Raw genomic sequence first — 20,132 nt, forward strand, 5'->3', positions numbered from 1 at the left:
TTTAACAAACAGCAAGCAAGACAGGTGAATTTTAGGTGAGAATATTATATAAAATTTCTCAACGTGTAACTTGCTTTATAGTCACACATTGGTCTTTGAACTACAAGAAATTATATTTTTTGGCCATGACTGCTTTCTCTTTACCCTGCTATATATAATTTTTATGAAAGAAATAATAAAATAAAAAAAATATTATATTGATTGACGATTTTTTTTCTTTTCACAGGCTGAACATGAATGTAAAAAACCTCCCAGGTGATTTGAGTAACACCAAATAATGAGACAAAAGTCTCACCAAGTAGCAAAACTCTACAAACAATAACTAATAAATTTCTACACAGTAAAAACTGACATTAAAATATAAGAATAGAAATTTGATTCAATACAAGTTGCTTTGAATAACAATGAACATGATCTCATAGCAGATTTACAGAAATAAATAGGTCATGAATATAACTTTTAATTTTATAAACGTCAATAAATAATTTTATCGCTATTAAAGTCATAGGTTGATTGTGGCAAAGGAAAAACTCCCCGAATGAATATTAAGAATAAAACCAGTACAAAGTCAATATAAACATTTCCCTCAGGTTCTGTATTACTTTAAACCAAATCAATATTTCTGTGTATTAGCATGTGAGTGCTACTCTGCCCTTTGCTCCAGATTCCACCGACTGGATATGAACTAATAAATATTAGGTTTTTTAGGTAGTTGTGTGTTTCCCATGATGCTACACTGCAGTCTAGGGAGACTCATAGGTGAAATAATGTGAGCTAATTAGAAATCTGGTTTTGGTTCTGATCACTATTTTTTTATTATACATTATATAATATATAACATATATAATATCTATGTATATATTTTATTTAATTATAATGAAACAGTACCTATCTATGTGGACCGATGGCTCTCTTCTGAGTACAGATTTGGTTGCTGCATATTGTGGACATCTGGATTTACGCTCATTAAACAGCTTTCAGTTGTGCCTTAATATGGAGAGGGGAAATGGACCAAAATTTAATTAGTTCATAGTTAAAATAATATATGAACATATATAACCATCCAATCTATTGATCATAAATTCAGGCAGTTTTTTACCATTTGATTTGTAATTAACAGAAAGATTGCAGACACCTGAGCATTTGTTTGTGCTTTTTTAACATCTCGTTTCACATGTAGTCCCTATTTACTGTTATAATAACCACCATTTTTCTGGGTAGATGTTTTATTAGATGTTTGAGTGTGCTTGAGGAGATTCATTCAGCCAAAAGGGTGTTAGTAAATGATGTAGGGGTGCAGTCAGCGTTCACATTCATCCCAAAGGTGTCCAGTAGGATTGAGGTCGAAGCTCTAGAGCAGAAGATCTTTCACTCCAACCCATGCAAAGCATATCTTCATGGAGATTGCTTTGTGCACAGGGGAATTGTCATGCTAGAACACGTTTGTGTCTTCTTATTTAAGTGAAGGGAAAATTTAATGCTTTTTTAAATTTGTTTTCTAAATTAATAACCAATTGATTTTTAATGAATAGTAGAAATAAAATAAAACATTTGCATTTTAGAAAAATATATATAAATATATGAAAAATCATTAGCATCAATCTGGAAATATACAAACACTGTAAACTAAGAACATTCTAGATCCCTGAGTACGACATCAAGCACTTAATTTACTACAAATGTTCAGTAAAGTAAAATTAGAATAAGACAGATAACAAATTCAAAATGCCACTGTGCCAATGTAAAGATCAGGGAGCAAATGCAAGTGCAGATAAAGTTTGTGCAAAAAGCAAAAGACATAAAAAAAAAACAGCCTGATCGAGAAATCATAGACTGTGGAACATAACAACAACGAAAGACAACCATGAGACAAAAGAGTGCTGTGAAAGGTGGAACTAATCATTCCTACCTGTTCCAAGGGTACCAAGGAACTGTTGTGATCAGATTAGTGACATGTGACAGTCATGTGATGGTGCAGTGGTTGATGGGAATCGGAGTTCATCACTATAAATCCTGAGAACCTGATGTTTTAACATACCTGAATTCATGGTTAATAATGAACTAAATTTCCTTGTATCATAGTGTAATACAAGAGGAGGGTTTAATAACTCGACCAAACCAAAGATGGAAAAAGTAGTAGATACCACAATGGTATTATTTATTGTTTAAAAACAAAACTCCTGCTTTGAGAAAGGAGGCTTATACAAGAAGTATATATTACATATTATTTTAATCTAAATATATTATTCAAATTAGTACATTTCCAACAGGTCCCAGTCTGGCAGGTTCAATTAGTGAGGGATTGAGCTTTTGGATCTGATGGTCATGAGTTTAAATCCCAGCCACACCAAGCTGCCACTACTGGGCCCCTGAGCAAGGCCCTTAACCTCATAGCTGAGCAGTTGTATGAATGAGATAAAAATTGAAGTCTCTCTGGATAAAGTATTTTGGCAAATGATGCAAATGTAAATGTACTAATTTAAATAGATCAGTTGGAAATAGAAATTTTTGTAGAGGTGGTAGCTCAGAGGTTAATGCATTTGGACTTTGGATCAGAGGCTAATAAGTTCAAACCCCAGCACCACAAAGCTGCCACTGCTGGGGCCCTTGAGCAAGGCCCTTAACCTTAATCAACTGCTCAGTTGTAAGTCGCTCTGAATAAAGGTGTCTGCAAAAATGCCAATGTCAATTACACAAAGCATTTTTTTTAAATGCAACTCTATAAATACACTGCGTAACTTGCGATGACTATTTGAGTGCGTTATGATATTTAAAATCCGCCATACCTTGTATTTGGGTATAAATGTTTCACTCATCTATTGCGCTGCCTCTGACGTGGGCTGTGTACAGTGTGCTGATGTTGAGAAAGAATATCAGCCCCACGTTGTACTAAATGCAGCTGGAATGTAATGGCAACCGCCGGCTGCTTTCCGAGAACCAAGAGTAAAGTCAAGCCGGCACAAGGCCACCCTGTAGCTCCCTCTCCCTTCCACAGCTCCAGCCTGAGGGCAAGCAGTTCACACCCTCCTCACTAACACCTCTTTACACACTCACAGGCCATTTTGTCACTCTAAACCTTGTTACACAATATTCTGTTATCAAATGGTATTTATAACTATGGAAAATGTAGTCCAAATAAAGCTTGACACAAGTTAGAGGAAAGCCCCCATGTTAAACCATCCAAATAATTGATACACATTGCATATATGTATGTGTAATACATATTTCTTCAAAATAATGAACTATGTTCACTTTGCCCAATGCTTTCCTCTCCACAATGTCCTTCAACTACATTTAGCAGACACTCTTATTCAAAGTGACTTACAATTATGTTATTCATACAACTGAGCAGTTGAGGGTTAGGAGCCTTGTGCATGGGTCCATCAGTGGCAGCTTAGTGGTGGTGGGATTTGAGCTCACAACCTTCTGATCAGAAGTCCAACGCCTTAACCACTGAGCTACATGATTAGATAGAGAGAGAGAGAGAGAGAGATAGATAGATAGATAGATAGATAGATAGATAGATAGATAGATAGATAGATAGATAGATAGATAGATAGATAGATAGATAGAATAAAATTAGAATGCAATGATTTTTCACATCTCATAAACCCAGATTTTTAAGCCAATTTTTTCTTTTTGCAGGAAAACATAGAAAACATCAAATGTTAAAACTATGTAAATGTAATATCTTTAATAATAAATAAATTGATTAATTCAGAATGTAATGGCCTTAACACATCTCATAAGAAGCCAAAAAAGACAAGGACAAAAAGAGCAAAAATCATTATCGGATGTCAGTGACTTTCAGGCCTGGGGTGGCACTGCAGTGTTTAACAGGAAGGAATTTGTAATGGAAATCACTGCATGGGCTCAGAAACATCACCAAAAATTATTGTTTGTGAACACAGCTCACCTTGTCAGCCATTAATGCAGGTTAAAGCTCTATCATGCACGAAAGAAACTATATGTGAACAAGATCAAAATGTGTCCCCATCTTCTCTGGGCAAATGCTCATTCAAAATGGACTGAGACAAGGAATAAACTGTTCTGTGGTTAAACGAATGGAAATTTTTAAATCATTTTTGGAATTCATTCATACCACATGTCCTAAAGACTAAAGAGTAAATGTATGTAAATATTTCATGTGTTAAGAAAGTAATTGTCTTTTCAGAAACAGAATGTTCAGCAATTTCTAGCTTGTTTACTGTCAGTAATCTTTACCATGAGCATTTATAGAAAAAACCCTACAAAATATTGGCTATAAATATAATTGTATTATGAACATATATGCTTTTTAGCTCAGCAAGGCATCTACTTGTTTTTATATGTATTGCTGAAATGATTGTTTTAGCTATAACAAGGTGACTCACTGTTTGCTCTGCTTGACGTCAGCTTTTCTGAGAAAACGAACGTAGCGGACATTTGTTTATTAATATACCAACTGAATGTGACATTTGGATAATAGATAGATAATAATAGAGCTATGACTATGGACTGAAATCATGACAGAAAAAAATAAACAGATAAAATCATATTTACATGAAAAGCTTCACAAATGATAGATTAGTTTACTCATCCCGCGAAAAATTTACAAAATGTGAAAAATGTGATTTACACTTGTACGGTTGTTGAATGCACCATAATTCGAAGTCTTGTTTACATTTGCAGCATTTAATCAGGAGAAGTTAATAATAGATTCCTTTAGAGTTTGGAACACAGGGAACGATTTAAGTGATAAAGAAGCAAATGATTCATCCTGTTAGTAAACTTAATGGATTGACAAACAGCTGAAGTCTCAAATAATCTCAGGTTAGATCAGAACTGGACACATGGAGAGATCAACAATCTTTTCTATGTGATAAGAATTAATTATATACTGTAAGGAACAGTTCAGTTGAATTTTTTATTTTTTTGCCTAGCTACAATAATCAAACAGATTCAAAGACAAGTATTTTGCTGAAAGTAGTGATTATACAGAAACCTTAATTTTTTTTTTTTTAAGCGTAAACATTGAAATAGAAAATGTAGTAAATAAAAGTATACAAAACAAAAAACATTGTTTTTGGAATTATATTTTTTAAAAACTGAATATAGAATATACATATGAATTAAAGTTTCTTTAATAATACGCAACTGTGCAAAAAATATTGTAATATATGCATGTAAAGTGGATTTTTAAGTGGAAGTTTTTTTTATCATTATTTTCTGTTGTAGCTATATGCTAAATCATAAAGGATTGGAAAGTATTGCTCTGCAAAATATCTTACTCTTTATGTGAAAGGATAATATATTTAAGGTTGTGTAATGTCCTCGAAACAAGCTAGTTCTTGTTTTTACTTATGCTACACAGCTTATCTTTTCTTTGCCAGCACACCACAGAGAAACCAAAAATGCACAGGTTTTATTTGCTGACTCGTACAAATTGCTGACACTGGAGACTCATTCCTTAAATGTTAATTAAACATCTTCAGCAAACAATTGACAATCATTTTCTTTGTTAAACCTATTTTTTTATTATCCGTTTAGATTAATAACCCGTGTAGATATAAAATTAGATTTCATAACATGTCCCCTATACCTGTCCCTATGAGTTACCTGTTACTATAGAAACAAAAGCATATTAGAATAAATGCACATGAAAACGTGCTGAGATTTGCACTACAGCCAGCATTCTGTCTCAGCTGCTTTTATTGAAAATGAATCAGGACCTGCTGACCAATCTGAATTACAAAGCCATTTTAGATTGGGTGTGAGTGTAATGTTCAAGAAAAAAAATACTGCGTACAAATCAATTGTACATTAGAATGCTTGGTTTAACTTAGTCATCTACATAGACTTATCAAATAAGTAATTAAGTTGGTAAAATGTATAATTTGCAGCTGCTAAAATCACTGATACCAACGTATTCCATGCGTAGTATAATACTTAATTATTCAATAAAAATATGAATGAAAAAAAAGCATTTCTATTTGAATCAAACCTCTAAAATGAGTCGGATGTCCAAAAATATGTCCAAATGTAATGGATCCAAGTGCATATCAAATTGTAATAATAAAAGTACAATAAAAATAGTAAAGATGCAAATATTTCACAAGGTTTTGTCATTTTTACACACATTTGTACATAAATGTGGGAATTGCTTGTAGATAACGACTCTGGGGGTTCGAATTAAGGTGAATCATTCAGGTTGAAGAATTTAGACGCTGATTGGGGAAAAAAGAATCAGCCTTTATATTTTTGTGAATTGGGGTACTTTTATCATTCTGCCAAAGAAACTTCTTTATTTCTGAGAAAAGAAATTCTGAGAACTTTATTTCTGACTCATCTCTGAGCTTTTATAACCTGCTTTGGGAAGCGCTTTGCTTTTCTAATTGTCTCATTAAGGTTTTTACCATAGCAACAAGTGATCATGGTGGACTCTCAGGCATGCGAGGTGGTCTGTATCATGTTCACTAGTTGCTATGGTGAAACTGCAAATGAATCTGCTCTAATAAACTAGGTGTGCCCATAGCACTGCATCACACTGGTGTTTGTGTGGGTTGTTCTTGTTGGTAGAGGTACAGGGGGCAGGTCCATGCCAAGAAACTTTTGAACTTGAAGAATTTTCTATCTGAATTTGTGTGTGTGTGTGTGTGTGTGTGTGTGTGTGTGTGTGTGTGTGTGTGTGTGTGTGTGTGTGTGTGTTTGTGTGTGTGAATTTAACTTAATGTAATGCTTTACTTTAAATTGGGAAAATGGCATACTACTGGTGCAGAATGAATTTTGTGCTTGGATTAGGGTAAACATTTTGCATATATTATATACCAGCACTTTGCAAGACAAACAAGTAAGCTGGAGAGGGATTTTTTATGCAAATAGTAAATACATACAGTAGGCAATACCATACACACACACACACACACACACACACACACACACACACGAGTGAACATCTGACCATCACACATATGTGAAACTTCCCCAAACTGTTGCTTATAACCTAGAAACACACAGTTGTATAGAAATTGTACAGCAATTTGTGTATATACAAGTGTACAGTATACAAATTGTGTATCTTTTCAGTTTCTTTGGTAAGAAGAAATACAAACCTGTTCCAGCATGACAATTGCCCCTATGCACAAAGTGAGATCCTTAAAGAAATGGTTTGCCGAGATTGTAGTGGAACAACTCCAACTGACATCCTTGACATCGACCCCGAGTACATGCCAGGTCTCTTCACCAACATCAATGCATGACCTCACTTGTGGTTAAATGAGTGCTGAAAAGCATCAAGATTATGATAAGGGCACTCCAGAAAATTATCTAATTTTAAGTTGAAAATGGAAAGAATTGCGGGAAATCATGCAAAAAGACCCGATAATAAAATTAAAAAGCACAATGTGAAAGCCACAATACTGTTTATAAGGCAACGCTGTGATTACTTTACACTACCTGACCGAAAATACTTTCATATATATATATATATATATATATATATATATATATATATATATATATATATATATATATATATATACTACATTTGCCAACGGTAGTCATTTTGTTTAGTACGTGATCATAGAAAGTCTTTCAAATTTAGACTCGTTTAATTGACCTTTGGGTTAATTTTTGAGGTCGTTTTGTCACCTGGCAACCCAAGTATTTTGAAAGCACTGTAATCTGCCACAATCAAGATGTTTATTGTTTTCAGGAAGTAAGAAGGGAAGTGTATATTTTTTGTTTGTATGTCCCACAGTGCTGTTTTGTAGTCACTTTGTCATACAATCTTTCTTTGCATAAACATGTGACTGCTTTGTGTCTAGTCAGTCTGCTGGTTTCGAATCTTTTATTAGTATTGTAAACGATACAAAGGATCGAGTCTTCCTTTATTTGTTGTATGGAATTAAGTTTCCAAAGCTCCAGTTGGTTTTGTTGCTTATTTTTGTATTGTGACCCACGAATATATGACTCAAGATGTTCTTTGTGCCGAAGCGTGTCCTTCGATCGAGCTAGCGTTGCCGTCCCACCCCCTTTCCTCTGCTGCTGATCAGGAGGACTCAGCTTTGAGGGATGAGAGGATACATTAGAGGATTTGTAGCACAGCTGTCATTTCGAATCGGCGACAAATAATGCCTTTTGCGTCATTCCGCCTAGTTAGTGCGCACTCCCCCTCCTCGTTCGTGCACGCGGTTGCCGAGCAACTCATCTTCACCTAGGTTCTTACACGTGAAGGTACTGCAACATGGACTGACCAAGGCATCTTGTACGGCGTGGCTATTTTTAGCTCAACGGGTTCACTAAGTATGTTTTCAAGTGTGGGAAGATGCGTTATATGCGACAGTCTATAAGTGATTTTTTTTTAAAAGCTAAAATGGTTACAAGATTTTTTCTTTCGGTGAAACAAAAAAGTCACTGAAATCTGGTAAATGATTTTCCAATCCATCTTATACCCTCATTGTTATTGTTTAACCAGCTAATGTTTATGAGAAAATTAATATATTAACTGAACCACCTAAAAGATCATTCTTCTGAATTTCATGTGTTTTTTGGGACACAATTCTTTTCTTTTCTGGGGTTTTCCTTCACTCATCTCTTACTCTCTTTCGCATCAGCCTGGGCTACATCTGTCCAGTGTTTGCTTGTAAGTATACTAGTGGATTTTCTTTCAGGACGTTCAACTATTTGAATTCTCAAAACCTGTGCAATGGCTTTGATCCAAACCCAGTGGTGTAAAGTATTTAAGTAAATGTACTTCATTAATGTACTGAATTAATTTTTTTGGCTACTTTCCAGTTTTACTGAGTATCAAAGCAACTTTTACTCTCTACTCAACTACATTTATGATTCAGTATATCTACATTTTACTTTACTATATTAAAATTTACGATGGCTGTTACCAATTACATCTTTTTAACCAACATTTATTGAATTTGAATATAAAAATCGCCCCTTTCTGAGACTAAGAGGTGCATCAAATCACTGTCAGGTCTAAATATTTGGTTTTACTTTATCTAAAAATTATCTACTTTATTTTATACTATTAAATACTATATTTTATTTGTCCATTAAATGCAAATGTTTTTTGTACTTTGTGACGTGATACTGCAATTTTATTTGTTAATTGAAGATATCTTTTCAAAAGATTGCTTTTTTACTATTTTGCCTTTTTTTTTGTTTTTTTCCGACTTCTTTGATCTTGGTTTTAATTCCAGCATGTTGATTAAGCTGTTGTGTTGATCTTGGTTGTTTTTGGCTTTTCACTAACATGTGTCTTGGTGTTGCTGACTAATGCATTTCTGAGCTTACGTTAAAAAATGCGTCAAATACTGAAGTACTGTTTAAATCAGGTACTCTAAGACTACTCTAGACTGTAACTCAAATCATATCAGTGACTTTTAACTTGTAATGGAGTAAGCTGAGTAGTAAGGTATATATATACTTTTACTCAAATATGATTTTCAGGTACTCTTTACACATCTGCCTCCATCACCCCCCTTTTTTAAGCTTCAAAATGACTTGCTTTTTTCCCATAGACATCTCTTTACTCTTCATGATGGATTATCCAAAGGCAATCTTCATAGGTGCCTGCACAGAGGATATAGAAGCCTACCAGTCCACTGATTGTCATTTAGAGTGAAAATGAAATTGTATTGTATAAATATTGTTTATATATTATTTATTTATATGTTCTATTATTAGTTCAATAGAATGTATGTTATACAAATATATATAGGAGTATATATGAACTTATGAATTATACTTACCTGCCGATGCCAGATTGGTTAAACCTTGGACTTTAAAACTGAGCCCCAAACCAGTTGACAGAGTGGTGTCAAAGGAACACACACACACACACACACACACACACACACACACACACACACACACACGCACACACGCATATCCACGCACAAGGGTTCATTTAATTTAGTCAATCTCTGTACTGGAAAATGTTAGAACATGGGAGGAACACCACACAGACATGACACCATTACACATGTGGAGATGATGACTCATTATATCAGATATAAAAATGTGATTACAGTGTATTATATAAATCTCACACACTTATAGTATGCATAATATTACACGTACAGATATAAAAGGGGAATTAAAGTTAAAGCGTTATGTACAGTATATGCTGATGTTGCATTTGCTGATATTTGGGTCTTTGGTGCAAAATAAATGGACAAAAAAATCTACTTATACCCAAAATACTACAGCGATAAAGCTGGGTATTATTTATGAAGTCACACTGGAGTGATAATTGTGGTAGCAAGACTTATGGCATGAGTGTCAGCTACCATCCAACCCTTCTTATGATCACATATTCCCACTCGGACCCGTTAAAGCATTGCGACTTTGTATTTGATAGACCTTTTAGTATGGACGTGTGTGTTTTTTGCATGTAGACATGGACTTATGCAAATCTGAACTCTGTAGACCAGGAGAATTCATACTTTCTCATTCTCTATCTCTCTCTCTCTCTCTTTCTCTCTCTTTCTCACTGCATCAGCCTGGGCTACATTATAAAGAGCTGTGCTAAGGTCAGCGGGTTGCAATGCTGACACTGGCAGAAGAGCAGGCACTATCAGATATCCGAGCTAACTGTGAGCTTTGCCTGGTTTCTCTGAAACGTATGCTGTTATGTGACCTCTGCTCAAAACACGGCACCCATGTGTGTACAGTAAACATTATGGCTGCTTTTGAATTGAGAAACACACACACACACACACACACACACACACATACACACACACACACACACACACACACACACACACACACACGCATATCCACGCACAAGGGTTCATTTAATTTAGTCAATCTCTGTACTGGAAAATGTTAGAACATGGGAGGAACACCACACAGACATGACACCATTACACATGTGGAGATGATGACTCATTATATCAGATATAAAAATGTGATTACAGTGTATTATATAAATCTCACACACTTATAGTATGCATAATATTACACGTACAGATATAAAGGGAATTAAAGTTAAGCGTTATGTACAGTATATGCTGATGTTGCATTTGCTGATATTTGGGTCTTTGGTGCAAAATAAATGGACAAAAAAATCTACTTATACCCAAAATACTACAGCGATAAAGCTGGGTATTATTTATGAAGTCACACTGGAGTGATAATTGTGGTAGCAAGACTTATGGCATGAGTGTCAGCTACCATCCAACCCTTCTTATGATCACATATTCCCACTCGGACCCGTTAAAGCATTGCGACTTTGTATTTGACAGACCTTTTAGTATGGACGTGTGTGTTTTTTGCATGTAGACATGGACTTATGCAAATCTGAACTCTGTAGACCAGGAGAATTCATACTTTCTCATTCTCTATCTCTCTCTCTCTCTCTTTCTCTCTCTTTCTCACTGCATCAGCCTGGGCTACATTATAAAGAGCTGTGCTAAGGTCAGCGGGTTGCAATGCTGACACTGGCAGAAGAGCAGGCACTATCAGATATCCGAGCTAACTGTGAGCTTTGCCTGGTTTCTCTGAAACGTATGCTGTTATGTGACCTCTGCTCAAAACACGGCACCCATGTGTGTACAGTAAACATTATGGCTGCTTTTGAATTGAGAAACACACACACACACACACACACACACACACACACACACTTCTGAAATACTGCAGTAATATATGTTGGTCAAGCATAGAATTAGTTCATCCTTCGTGTCACAAAAAAAAGCTTGTGAAGCAAACACCCTTTTGAAGCACAAAGGTGACAGAGAAATGTCACCTCTTCCACCAAACCCCAACACACACAGACACACACACACACACACACACACACACACACACACACACACACACACACACAAAACATTTGACAACACTTCCCGTTAAAAGCCTTTCCTCAAAATCACATGTGTCCAGTTTCTCAACAGTGGGAAGATTCAGCCCTTCCCACATCTCATGCTGCTACACCCACACACACACACACACACACACACACACACACACACACACACACACACACACACACACTTCTTGCTAGAGCTGATGGCACATGTTTCTCAGTGACTGTTTTGAAAGCTTCTATTTTTAGGCATAGGGTGAGTCCAGGAATAGAGAAAGACAGAGAGAGATGTCAGTTTGGGGTGTGTTGCTGGTGGGTTGGGGCAAGTTTATGGTGTGTGTGTGTGGGGATTGTAAAGATTATCAGGCTAACACTAAGGAATGGGATCATGTGATGTGAGCTGTCCATCCGTTCTTATTTCCTGTGCCTACTGTCCACGTGCTAATAATGGGATAGCAAAAAAACAACATTTTCATCTATAATTCCACTCATACACAGCAATGATAAACTCACCCATATACAAAATAATGATCAACTCATCCATATACACTGATCAGGCATAACATTATGACCATCTGCCTAATATTGTGTTGGAGCATTAACAGCATTATCTTCTTCTTCTTCAGCAATTTGAGCCACAGAAGCTCGTTTGTTGGATCTGACCACACAGGCCAGCCTTCGCACCCCGCCCATGATCCTGTCACCACTGTTCCTTCTGTTTCTTCCTTCGAGCACTTTTGACAGATTCTGACTAATGTAGACCCACAAGAGCTGCAGTTTTGGAAATGCTCCGACCCACTCGTCTAGCCATCACAAATTGGTCCTTGTCAAACTCAAATCCTTACGCTTGCCCATTTTTCCTGCTTCTAACACATAAACTTTGAAGCCAAAATATTCACATGTTGCCTAATAAATATTTTCACCTACTAACAGGTGCCATGATGAAGAGATAATCAGTGTTTCTCACTTCACCGCTCATAATGTTATAATGTCATAATGTTATAACGGTTGTGTACATCATACGCAGTCTCACGCTTGGTTATCCTTACATCTTTAAACAAACCGTGCTTTTAGAGAAGCAGGAAATCAATACAGAAGATAAATTTGTCTAGAGGAGTTTTCTGGGCAGAGAAATTGAGTTGCTGACCTGAAAGATCAGCCTATAGGTTAGAGCTATTCCTGTCCCGAGCTGTAATTAATGTCAAATGTGCCACGCTGGCGTTGTTCGGTTTTGTAGGCCTCCTCTGAAGTGGGTGACAGACTATTTCTAAACATTGCAGGGTCGTAATACAACACTGGCTCCGGCACAGACGCTGGAAAAAAAGAACATCCGGAGTTTTGAGCTGATGTCAGCTTGGGAGTCTGGAATGCATTTTTGGAAGAAACGGAAACAAATGAGGAGGACATTAATGTTGTAGAAACATGACGCATAGATATGTTGTCTGATGAAGCTGGGGGTTACACCATAAAAGGTATGATGGTAAATGGTGGGTTTGGGAAATCATGGAAAACACACACAAATGTCTTACTATTTATATTACGACACTTTTACTGACATAATTATTAAAGCAGATAAATAAATGTGTGCTACACATAAAACCCCAGCCATGATCTCACTTATGTTATTTTCTAATACGAATCAATAAATTCCTTATGGGATCAACCAGATGTTCGATAAAAGATAAACCTGTAACTAGTGCTATTCATACTCACCTACCCCAAGGATACACCCATTTACCGTCTCCTATCCCAAATTTTCATCACAAAAGGAGGTGAAAGTTAAAACGTTCTTCCTACAAGACTCAAGATGCCAAGATCTTGTCAAACTGCTGCTCCTGCTGCATCACATGGCAGTGTAACAGAATTGGAGGAGAGCGCCATCTACCCACTCACGATTTGCCAGTGTCCTTGTGATGCTAAACATTTGATCCACACTATGATTGCAATATTTAAAGACAAATGATCAAATGTGTATTCCTGTCCATTTATACGTCCTCCTGTTGGAAATACTGTCACGTGTACATTTATGTAGCTTCTAAAAATATGGATTTTGTAAAGAATGAGTGGAGATGCCGAATGATAAAAACACGTTCTACACATAGACATTGGGAAAATAATGATCCCATCGTCGAATTATTCCGTTCATTCACCCTTAATAGGAAGTCAGATGATTTCTTTGGAAAATTGTTTGTTAAAATGTAAATTAAGGCCATGGTTTGGTCGAATGGACTTTAAAGCAGAATTCCCTTAAAAGGACAATATGTGAGCACAAACACATAAAAAAACAAGTAGCACTGTTTTATTATCTTGGATTGTGGTTTTCTCAAGTATTTCACACAAAAGGCCAAAACGCATGATAATACTAGCAATCGATGTTCTTACACTTCTGAAGATTTTGTGTAGTAAGAAGAGATCAGGGACTGACACAAACATGTTGAATGCCACAAAGTCATGCTGTCTTGCAGGGAAGAGACGCTGGTTAGAGAAGGCGTAATGAGAAACGCGTTCATGTGAAGACAAAGAAAGGGAATAAATAAACTCTAAAGCCCTGGAAGAGGAATGGTATTAATGGGCCTCTCTATTCCAGGAAGGAATGTGAAGTATTAGGTCAGTGCGTTGGAGGAGGTGCTGGAGTTGGAGTGCAAAGGCCTAACCGCACACACACACTCACATTCACACACACACACACACAGTCACCACACCGTGTGGGGCATCTGTGCGATTCGTTTTCTGGTCTCACACGATTGTTTTAACAGTAAAAACAGCAGAATTGGTCAAGGGTTTCTTACTCAACACAGCAGGGAGACTAAACAGAGCTCCAAGTATGCATGTGTGTGTGTGTGTGTGTGTCTGAAGCAAGTCTGTGGTGCAATACAGTGGTGAAGAGTTGACCCTATTTGGCACAGCGTTGTACAAATACAGAAACACAACAGTTCTTGCCAATCATTCTTAGGAAAGTCAGAGGAAAGTGCAGGAGGAAGTTCTTTAAGATGTCAGTGTCTTACTGAAAAACTGACACTGTGCATGTGGACATCAGTAACGATCACAAAACTAGGTGAACTTTTTACTTTTTTTACGTCAAAGAAGTGTATCTCAAATTCAGTCAAATTTTAATAGTCACAAATATGCAAATTGTGTAGGGAAATGATTTTTTAACGATTGTAACAAAAATTCTAATAAAAAAAAAGAATAAATAATGATCCAAAAATAGATTAAAATCTCAATCTGACTCACATGAATAAAATCAATTTTAGAGATTAACAAATTAACACTAGGGGAAAAAAAGCATTACAATAAAATAGAATTTACATACATAAGCAACATTTACACTCCAGAAGCTAAAAACACTTTTATTATTCCTAATAATGTACAGCTGTGTGCAAGACGTGCAAATATTGGTGCCAAATATGCACATTTGAGTTGTGGGTATTGTGATGTATTTTCTATCGCCTTTGGCTGTTCTTGACGTCCGCCATGTTTGTGTTTGTCGTTAAACGTGCCGTGTCGGCTTGACATGTGCTCTCATGACTTGTGTGCACAGCAGTCAGCTGCTTTTTTTAAACAAAACCTTGAACGGGGTCTCTGAATAAAATATATTGCAGGTTAAAATGTGTATTCTTTTGAAATAAGGGCATGGCTGCATGCACATTTGGACTCATAAAGAAATAATAGGTCAGGGCTTTGTGCAGAATGTGTCTGCGAAGGACAGGGATTTTTGTGTCCACTGTGGAAATTGAATTCACCTTGCCTTGATCATGCACGTGAACCAGATATCAAATGTTTATGAGAACCGGGTCGGCACATCTGAGTCTTACATCGTGTAGTTACCTTGAGAGAAAAACTAGGGCACCCAAACAGGCCACACATACATATGCACACACACACACACACACACACACACACACACACACACACACACACGATTAAAACACACTTGACTGCGTGGAATATTTTTGCTGTTTCAGCAGCGTTCAGGCACGCAGTTTTAAACTTGCATCCCAGCTAGCCAAAGCTGTATCATACGCCCACACAGTACAGAGAGAGGTTTTTGGACACTGTGGCTAGATAAGCTCTGCAAACCACAACAAAAGAATTGATCACAAGCCGCAGACACGAAGTCAGCGTTTTCTCTCTTCAGAGCTCGTAGCCAAGCATTACAGCAAGTAAATCACTTGGGTACTTCTGAAACCCACTTAAAGCCCTTTTTTGGAAGGTGTGAATGATACGAGGCCTGTTATCATTCCTCCCGAGCAGCGCTGCACCGACTATTTGCAGCATTCCCGAAGTTTCTTCAGGTGTGGCGCACCAGACCACTTCAAGGGAGAACGATCCGTCTGACGGTTAGTCTGATTTGAAACAGTCGGTTACACCTCGGAGCTGACGAGTGAGGACACGCTATGCGTGAAATGTCAGGGAAAGGAATCCATTAAAGACTTGGGAAAGTGGGCCATGTAAAAAAAATAAAGGTGATGTGGACAAAACACACTAACATATCATTTCTGGGACACATCGGGGCAGACATAGCCTGGCCTGAAAGACTAGTCATACAATATTCGCTTTGTGGTCATTGTCACAGAGCTACAGTAGGCTCCATTTAAAATTGAGAATTAAGCTTCTAAATTTGGCATTTCAAACAAAAGCTCTATAGGATGACACGTTTCACAGATTACTCTCCCATCCTCAGTAGTGCAGCAGGACAAAAATGAGAATTTAATGAGACACCACAACAGCATATGGTGTTACTCACATCATCTCAGTGTCTACAGGAGGTCCCAGAGGCTTCGATAAGAGACTGTGAGTAACCAGCCAACTTGGTACAATTTGCCAGTCATTGCTTTTTTCCTGTTATTGAGGTTTATTAGATAAGCATTACATCAGTGGTTTAATCATTCCCAGAATGCTGCGGAGGCAGAAGTCCATCCCATATGACCCCCAGAGCAGCGTTCTTGTTGGCTGACACAGCAGCTCTTGCACCAGACCAGGCATTTCTTTTCTTTTTTTCCCACCTCCGTCCTCAATTAACCAACAAGTGCAAGGGCTGTTTCTATGCAGCTGACTTTTACTCTACATACTAATCCCTTGTCATTTAATGTTTACTGTCTTTTTTTTCCCAAAAAAGCATTTAAGATGCATTTGTGGAATGTGGTATTAATGTTTAACTGCTCAACCACTTCCTGTGGCTGGCCGAAATAGATTGCAGATTTGTCTACGCTTTTTGAAAGTAAGTGGTATGCTGTGTGCTTTAGGTGTGGCTTTCTTACTGCGTGTGTGTGTGTGTGTGTGTGTCGGAAGGACTTTCCAGAGAGGAGGCACAATTTAATGACTCACAAACCATACTGTTCTCTTTATTCGCTCCAGACTTTGACTGGATGATGCAATTTCTCCGGGAGATTGGTCAAAGTATTGTGGGAAGAAAAAAAAACGACTTTAGCTTACTGGCTGTCATGTAAAGCCCATTTTACACTGTGCAGCAGTCTTTTAAGATCATTACTCATCACGATGTAAAAGATAATGGCTGAATTGGCTGAATGTTCCACCAGACTGTGCAATAACATGCTCTCCTCATCAAGGTGATACACCAAACATCCTCTAACTACAGACCTGCATTTACAGAAAATTATTATATTTTACATTCTTACATCATCAATCAGCATGAGCCGGGATTTCAGGCAGGAAAAGCCGTAAAAGCATTTTGACTACAAAAATGTCTACGGATGTATTTCTGTAGGTTCACCCCCCAAAAATGTTTTTTTTTTTTAAATAAATAAATAAATAAACAAACAGGATCTCACACTTTTGGGCAATGTTTTATTGCATTTTTCTCTCTACAACAAAAAAAAAAAATCATCAAGTGGATTATAATGGATTAGTGTCAGTTATACAACATATGCTTATAATACATAACATATGCTTTATGGAAAAGCAAACAGGCCTGTTTAATGCATCTGTTGCATTACATTTATTAGCATTGAAGCTAGCTATAAAGGACTTATACATCTTTTGTTGTTTTTTGAGGTGGCTAAATGCTTGATTGAACATTCAAAGACACGGATACAGATTCACAACACGCAGCAAAGAAAAAAAGACCTTTAATGAACAAAAGAACAGAAAAACACACCATGCAGATTCATTCACAAGTGAGGGACAAGTCGTGGACAGACAGTCCTTCTCTCCCTCCGTCACCTCAAGTCCTTGTGAGTGAGATCACTGGTCTTTTTCTGACAGAGAGTCAAGAGCTGGTCAGGCGGGCACGGGGCAGCAGGCTGGTGGCTTTCTCTACAACTGTCCGTCAGCAGCAGTGACAGAAAATTCGGAAGACAGAGGCTCAGTTTTGCTTAGGACTTTTCCCAAATTACTCGCCTTTATAGCGAGGGGGTCTCTTCTCCTTAAACGCTGCCAGGCCTTCAAGCCTGTCCTTTGTTGGGATAACCTAAACGAGGGCACATCAAGGTACTCATAGTTCTCCAAATGGCAAGGACGGGGGGTTGATTATGGTTTAGATCGGCTATGATTATTTCAAATATAATGTGGTAAAAAATGATCTAACATCTTGATTAAAATTATAATAGGTACATAAAACATAGGTGTATAAATAAGTTTTGATGCAAATGTATGCATGGAAAATTTACGAACACTGTAAAAAAGCTATATCTCTCAAATAAATACCCCTGCGTGTATTTGCATAATATATAGATTTGGACTATGTACTGAGGACTCTGTCGGTTAATCAGAGCCGTGACATAGATAGCCCTCCAGAACCCTGATGCTACATACAACAGCAATCACAGAAACAAAAAAAACACAGGGCTAACACAGGGCTAAGGACTGATAAGTGTCCTCGCCACATAAAGTGCATCTGTGCAACCTGGTGCAAACTCTCTACACGTTCACAGCGTTTGGTTATGAAATAACTACATACCTGAGCATAGCACGCCTCTTCAATCGCTAATCCTGTTGGTAAATCCACCTTAAGGGAGGAAAAAAAAACTAATGGAAATGTCTTGAAACAGAATAACAAGAAATACACATGGAAATGCAATGAGATAGAAATGTACAGGTTTTCTCGGTTGCTTTGGAGCATTTCTGCAATCATTCTTAATATTTCCAAAACATTGAATTTCTTGACCATCTCACTGCCATTCAAATCATCGTTAACAAACAAGATGGTCAAATTGTTTATTCATGTTGTCAGTATGACTGCGCACGGTTTCAGTGTTTCCTGATGTAAACTCTGGCTTGAATTACAGTGATCAAAGATGCACAAGGCTGAATTTCTTCTGTTTGGCATCTACAGTATGAACACAGCACAAATGTACACATTACTATATGTGAGATTTCGATTGCAAGAGACCAGACAGGATTCACACTTTTTCTGTACTTTAATGGTGTTTGTTCATTTCCTGGTTGTTCATCCATTTTCAGAAATAGTAATTCTGTAATTCGCTTTGTCAACAATTGAAGGTTCATGAGATTCACCTTTTATCTGTTTTAGAGAACCAGTTGATCATTGGTTGATCTGATTCCGTTCACTCGCCCTAATTAGTGACATTCAAGATTCATCTGCACAATTCATCAATTCAAGACACATTTATAAAAAAATAAATAAAAAATTAAATGATGACAAGATGTTTTGGGGGTTAAAAACTATTCAGGCGAGAACCAGTATACAGTTTCCATTTTTTCGCAGAATTGCATTTGTCACATAATTAATTCATTGGGCTGATTTTCCCGGTCTCTCGTGGAAAGCACAATAGACCAAAAAACGTTTATGTTTTTATGGAGTTTTATGTTGAAATAATGAAATTTCTTTATAAAAAATACAATTATCAATTATAAAATGAAGTAAAATGTTAATACACTACAGTACTGTATACATTAAATAGCATTTTTGGGGTGGCGTCCGTTTATCGAGGTTTTGGAACGTAACCACTGCCATAAACGGGGATTACTGTAATATATTTTGATCAACATGATAAACCAGTGATGATGTAGGAAACAGCAGACAACTGTACACAATCAATTAAATGAATGTACCAAAACATTGGCAATTTGTTCAAAGCAACGAGAAATTGCATTTACGATACAATTATGATTTACTGATCTGAGTTAACGCTCCAAAGCATCTGAGGAAAAGATTTAAAAAAAGGTCAACATTGCATTTGTCAATGTTGTTCATACCATCAAGGGGTAGCTTGTCAGCACACATGGAGAGTTTAAATAGAAATATATAAACAGTGTGGCGTTTTTTCAGAAAATACAGTGGTTACCGTGACCACTGTGGCAAGACTGAGTAAATTTCATGAAAACTTCCAGTGTGTAATGC

Source organism: Silurus meridionalis, chromosome 11, assembly GCF_014805685.1.
Source record: "Silurus meridionalis isolate SWU-2019-XX chromosome 11, ASM1480568v1, whole genome shotgun sequence".
NCBI classification, from domain to species: Eukaryota; Metazoa; Chordata; class Actinopteri; order Siluriformes; family Siluridae; genus Silurus; species Silurus meridionalis.